This window comes from Gambusia affinis, linkage group LG17, assembly GCF_019740435.1.
Source record: "Gambusia affinis linkage group LG17, SWU_Gaff_1.0, whole genome shotgun sequence".
In the NCBI taxonomy this organism is placed as follows: domain Eukaryota; kingdom Metazoa; phylum Chordata; class Actinopteri; order Cyprinodontiformes; family Poeciliidae; genus Gambusia; species Gambusia affinis.
In genome coordinates, this window is record NC_057884.1 from 11,926,868 (window position 1) to 11,932,867 (window position 6,000).

General features: G+C 37.6%; 1 protein-coding gene across 8 annotated transcripts in view; it reads right to left on the reverse strand.

The window, feature by feature from the left end:
- Window positions 1-5,731, reverse strand: part of znf618 (zinc finger protein 618) — a 42,659-nt gene extending 36,928 nt beyond the window's left edge. For 6 of the 8 annotated variants that reach the window (XM_044144240.1, XM_044144239.1, XM_044144242.1 and 3 more), the window contains exon 1: window positions 5,376-5,731. The gene's annotated coding sequence lies outside the window, so the exon portion shown is untranslated. Of the gene's footprint in view, window positions 1-5,225; window positions 5,263-5,375 lie in introns of all 8 variants that reach the window. The other 2 variants (XM_044144236.1, XM_044144237.1) reach the window with 2 other exon arrangements.
- Window positions 5,732-6,000: the final 269 nt, after the last annotated feature.

A 6,000-nucleotide genomic window follows, 5' to 3' on the forward strand; every position in this document is an offset into this window, starting at 1 on the left:
ATTACATTCAGATTTGCAAAACCTCATTTTCACATACTTGTGCACATTTACTTCTGCACTAATATGTGGTAAATTTATCTTGGGCTTCAACATAATGAGGTTATGCGTATGAAAAACATCTCTAGGACAGTACTCTGCTTCAAATTTAGTGCTTACCAGAGGTACTTAAAATACTCAGCCTATATTTGGGTAATACTAAACGAGTTTCTGCACAATAACTCTGTTTATCAATCACTGTGTTTTTTTAAATCGCTGAGGTTTTCTCATTTTTACAAAATTGCATTGCTTGACCTAAAGTCCCAAAGCTCTGCATGTTTAACAGGCTGGAAAAAAAGATTCCAAATATAAAATACAAATTTGCTTAACGCTCATAAAAATGTTTCCACTCTGGAGGGATTAAAATAGGAATCAGCAAAAACAGGGGAAAAAGGAGAGAGGAGGGAGGGGTGGCAGAGGGGGAGGGGGGGTCACTTCAATCACTGCTTTGACTGCATGTTTATATTATCCAGAGCAGAGTGAGTGACTAGGAGCTGGACTTTACCAAAACCTGCTTCACACTAATGCCTGCATTTTCCATTTCTTTAATCAAATGCAAAGTTCTCTGTCCTCGGTAGTAAATATATTCCAAGATGGTGTATGACCAACGATTTCAAAAAGCAATAATGCAAAGAAATGGATAAACTCCGCCACCGCTGCCTCTCGCTTTCACACATACATACACACATGGGATGTTCTGGAAAAAGAAACTGTGTCGTCTAGTAAAATTCCATCAGCATACACTCAAAAAACCCATAAAAACCTTTTCAATCTATATGTTAATGCCATGAATTAAAATTTAATAACAAGAGATATTGAAAAGCAGTGTTGAATTATACAAAAATAAATCCTGAAAGATCAGGCCCCTAAAATTAGAAATTCAGGGCTGCATCCGGACTGCTGCTAAACCCTTGTAGGCTGGCAGATTAAATTTTTGATGAAAATCAAAATTACACTGCACGCTGACGCAGCCGCAGCAAACCTGGCACTATTGTGATTTATGGATTCATTAAACCCGCGGGAGTTTCCCCCCCCCCCCTCCTCTTTTCACTCAAAGAAATGAGATTTGCTTTGGTGAAAATTTGTATTTTCAGAAAAGCTACTCAGGCTCTGCTCTACCTCTAGAAATGGCTGAGGGAAAAAAAAAAAAAAAGCTAGTGTGTATATAACCACAGCACGTAAACAGGCCTAATTTTCATCGCTGCAGCAACTGAACACCCATATGCATTATTCATGAAAGCAATAAGGTTCATTTTTACAAAGGAAGAAAAAAAATGAGCGGAATGTACAGAAATTTTTAATGCAGCACTCCACGCCCTTAAAAACCTATCCCCCGAGACTAATTTAACTGAAGCCATTTTTCAGACATTTCCAACATGCCACTATGGAAATAAACAGAACATTCGGCTTAACAGTATGAATATTTCTTTCCTCATATTTAAGAATAAATCTGGAATTATGCATTTGAAAAAAAAAAAATAAAATAAACACAAACTATTTTTTGTTTTGTTTTCCTGAAACAGATACCTGATCCATCTGCACCAACTTTATGACAATGTGAGCAGCAACTAGGTTTCAAAGCCTCCACCCTGGGGCCAGTGATTTAATCTTCCACCATCTTGTTTCTCAGAGACCAAAGGGAAGTTTTACCTCTTCATCTAAACTAGTGACTTCACTGATCCCAGTCTAAGCTCGGCTTTTCCTCATATAAGTATCAACAAGCAGGAATGCTGTTAACCTTCCAACTTAAAGGTTCATTTTTAAGTGAAGAATGTTAAAATTTTCATTTTAAAAAAGGCATTTCACAAGGCATAACTTACAATTTTTTTTTGTTTTTTTCACATTCTGTATAGACCCCAGACCTTAGCAGCCCTCTGGAGAACATTACTGCACTGAGGAGGTAATACAGCTATTCGATTGAAGTATGTTGGACCAGGGAGAAGACATCCAAGAGTTGCAGAACACCAGCCCTTGAGAACTGGGATTTCCACCAATATGCTAAACAAACTTTAATTTGATGTTGTTTCTGAACCACATTAGGTCCTCTAAGGCGCTTTTCCACTAGACCGCCTCCAACCGGTTTGGTCCCGATCCGCCAGATTAATTTTCCTAATTTTCCATTAGCAGATCTGGTCCAGCTCTGCGTGGCTGTTTTAAGATTTTCGCACCTGCTTCAGGGGTAGCACTAGCCTAGTACTGCGTCGAAGCTATTTGATTGACTATACTTTAGCTATGGACCGCAGACATGCGGTCTATTGTCAGAGAACTTCTCAGTACAGAGAAGCGTAAATATGAGTTTAATGAAGAGCAACGCTAGCGGTACGACGGTGATTTAGCAAACCTGCAAGCAGCTTGTCTATCTGAAGAACGGGCATCAATAAAGAAAAGAGAAACATTGAAGCTGTGGTCAGCTGTAGTTTTGCACCAACTGTGTGAAAAACCGAAGCTACATAATATCAACTTGGTGTGATGTGAATTTTATTTTTTGTTTGATTTTTTTTTTTTTCCATGTTTGGCTATTGGTTTACATCTTTACCTAAATCCAAAAGGTTGCAAATTTAAAAAAAAATAAAGTGCCAGAATGTAGATATATTTGTACTGCAAAATAATCGTCACCATTGTGCTTTGGCCAGCAATAAATTTCTATAAGACGAAATTAAATATCTAGGTTTATTAGAGTCCATCAGAACCACAAGCTTCTCCATTGATGAGTCTCACTGTAAACATCAGCAAAGAGTTGACCACAGCTCCTGCCGCTCATGGCCCGCCCACTATAGTGAGGAAGAGATGGTATAATGGAAAAGCTCTCTACCTGGGATAGAACCAAACCGCACATTAACTGGTTACTGTGCGATTTCCCAGTGGAAGAGTGCCTTTAGATCTTCTCAACCAGCGCACTTGAAAATTCTCAATCAAACATACATAAAACTTTTACATGAATCTGAATATGCTGTATTTATTTTGAAGAAGACATCTTTTCTACTAGTGTTTTCAGGAAATGATGGGGTCCTCACCAACAGCTGTCCGTCTGGTTCTTTTTGGTAAAATACAGAAACTGCCCAGCACCGTTCTATACTTTTACGCAAAGAAATGGCACTGGATTATTCTCTGCATTAAGGTATTCTGGTCTTTTGTTTGTGTAGTGATTCCCAAATGATTGTGATGCCACAAATAACAGTGCAAGAGACTAAAGCAGCACGATATAAGAAAATATGGCAATTGGCCTAAGCTGTGATGACGATATCAGTTACAACATACGCCCATTTTCATCTATCCCCTCTTTTCTCATTGGTGCTTCAATCACTCTGTGACCCTTAGCTTAGTGGACAATACAATTTGCATCTGGTGTGAGCATCTGCTGTTGTCACACTGCTTAATTTTAAATTAATGTAAAAAAAAAAATAAAAATCAAGTTCCTCAAAGCTAAAATATGTTAGCCGACAATTCATGCATTCAAAACAGTTCTTTGCGATACTGTAGATGACATGGCGATATACTTGTGTAGTGCAGGCATTACTGTTAAGGGAATTAAAAAGAGGTATGATGAAAATACAAGTACCAACTACCAACATATTTTCCTTACTTTTTTTTGCTTGTTAGATTTTGCTTATTTGATAATTTTGCCATTGCAATCATTTTGGTTATTTACATTAATTGCTAAACAACACCCAAAGATTCCACATTTGTAACACCCAATGAAGTACTGAACTCAACTTTGGGAATCACTGTAATAGTACATAATCCATACAGATACATAATTATTTTTTTATAAAACTTCTGTGTCGATACATATTAGAGTGACGCTAGCCCAACTGATATCATAATACCAGTGTACAGATAGTATACTAATTATCAAAATTCTTGTTTTTCTCTTATGCATCTAAACTTTAATTCACCAAAGTTCACTTAGTTTTATTCTCAAGAGTGCATTGACCTACTACTTGTTTTCATAAGCATACGTCATATAAACATTCTTATCACTAACTCTATTGAACTCATGAATGACAGTGGTTGCCTCTTTGCGGTTCCATAGTCAAACAAGAACTCTTGCATTTTGATTAGACTTTTAAAGCAAAGGTCAGAATTTACACTCAGATTTTGCATACCGACCATACATTTTCCCCCACAAGCTCTCGGAACTGAATGAATAAAGATTTTTGAAGGTCAGCATTAAAATCACCCACAGAAAAAAAAATGGCCTCTTGCAGTTTCCCCCCTCACATTAAAATAAAAAGCAAGCCGTGCAAGATGGGAAAACTGTTTGGCGTCTGCAGGATTAATATAAACAGTACAGGCACTGGTTGTGATTGTTTTTCCTGCCCTCAAATTATGCTGACATGTTTCTTTCTTCTTCCAGTGCTATAAAGTTCACTTCAGATACATTTTTCCCCTGTCTACACAGCTTCAATCTTTGCAAATAAATTCCATTGGCACAAAATGCAGATATTACAGACTTATAACTGAGCAAGCAGTTATAGTTTTCTACTTGTAGATGCAAAAGATCTGAAAGATTAGGAAGCTTTCAAGATTAGGAAATTCGTATGAAAATAACTGAAAGAGCTAAAATTATACTTTTTTCACACAAAAGATGAAAGCATTACAAAACATCATATTATTCCACAATAATAATATTATTTCATAATAGTAATGAAATGTAAAATTGATTATTATTAAGTCGCACAACCAATCTCGTTACATTTTCTAATTTTCTAAAAAATGACTACCTACAGGTGGCGCCACTGGCGCATTGATTTTAAACCCTATATTTGTTTAAAAACACATTTCGAAACTGTTTCTTAAAATCAGGACGCTTTCGTCTGCTTCTCATTTATCTACGACAAACGATGAGACATCAAAACCACACAGCGGAGATAGCAGTAGTGCTGTTTGACGAAAAGAAAGGCAACTCTAGAGCTCTGCTCAAATTTGCAGGAAAATTCACAAAACATGGCTGCAGGAGGTTTTTGTGTTTCAGATTGTTCCTCCCCTCATCGTCCTTCATGTTGCCACTCTCGCCTGGTCCGGCTTGCTCCATCGAAATAAACGGCGTTTTTACCTGGGCGGACGTGTGCGCAAACTAGCTGCACAAACGACACGGCGGCAGTTTCACTGCAACTTCATTACTAAAAATTTTAGCCCTCCAAAAAATAACATCAACAGATTATTCAAATTGCTAAAAAGCCATTTACCTGGTTGTAGAGGCGAACAGTAGTGCAAAGAGGCTGCCTGTGCTCGTTTGTCGTGTAAAAAGAGGAGGGTAAAACTTGATATCCGCAACAAAAATTTCTGAAATTTAAGATTTTTAAATCTGAAAAAACGAAAACAGTGGTTTGACATACCTCTAAATGCGATGCAGCTCATGCGAAACAGGCTACTGCTCCAGAAAATCCTCCCTCCCCGACCAGAGGTGACGGCACAAAATCTGCTTCCTCAAAAAAAATTCTGAATTAGTTATGAGAAATTCCAAATGATTAAAAATTTCACCAAAGCGGTTTTTCCCTTTCTTGCGACCCGCTACGTTACATTTTAGAAAAGCGTGATGGCGTATTTGAGTAATGAATTCGAGGGGTTTGACGGCTTCGTCGAGCCGTTCCGTCTGTGCTGTGCACAGGGGGTTAGTGTTGCGGTTCCTCCTGTGGAAATTTTCGTCCGCCATATACAAGGGCAGATTCTGAAATTGCAGCGCCGGCCTGAATATTAGCCTGCATGGGGGGAAAAAAAGAAAAGAAAAAAAGTCTGGGATGGAGACAGAAAAAAATAGGTTGGCCAACTGTGAAGCTGCACAGGGGAAAAAAGGGACTTACAAAAACGAAAAGATGGAAGTTTATTAGAAATTTACGGCTAGTTGAAAATAAATAGTCAATCTGATACAATTTTTATGTAATGTTATGTCATTCAAATCTAAAAAAAAACATAACTGTACATTCAATTAATACAATGTAAGCGAGCTGTGAGACAAATGTA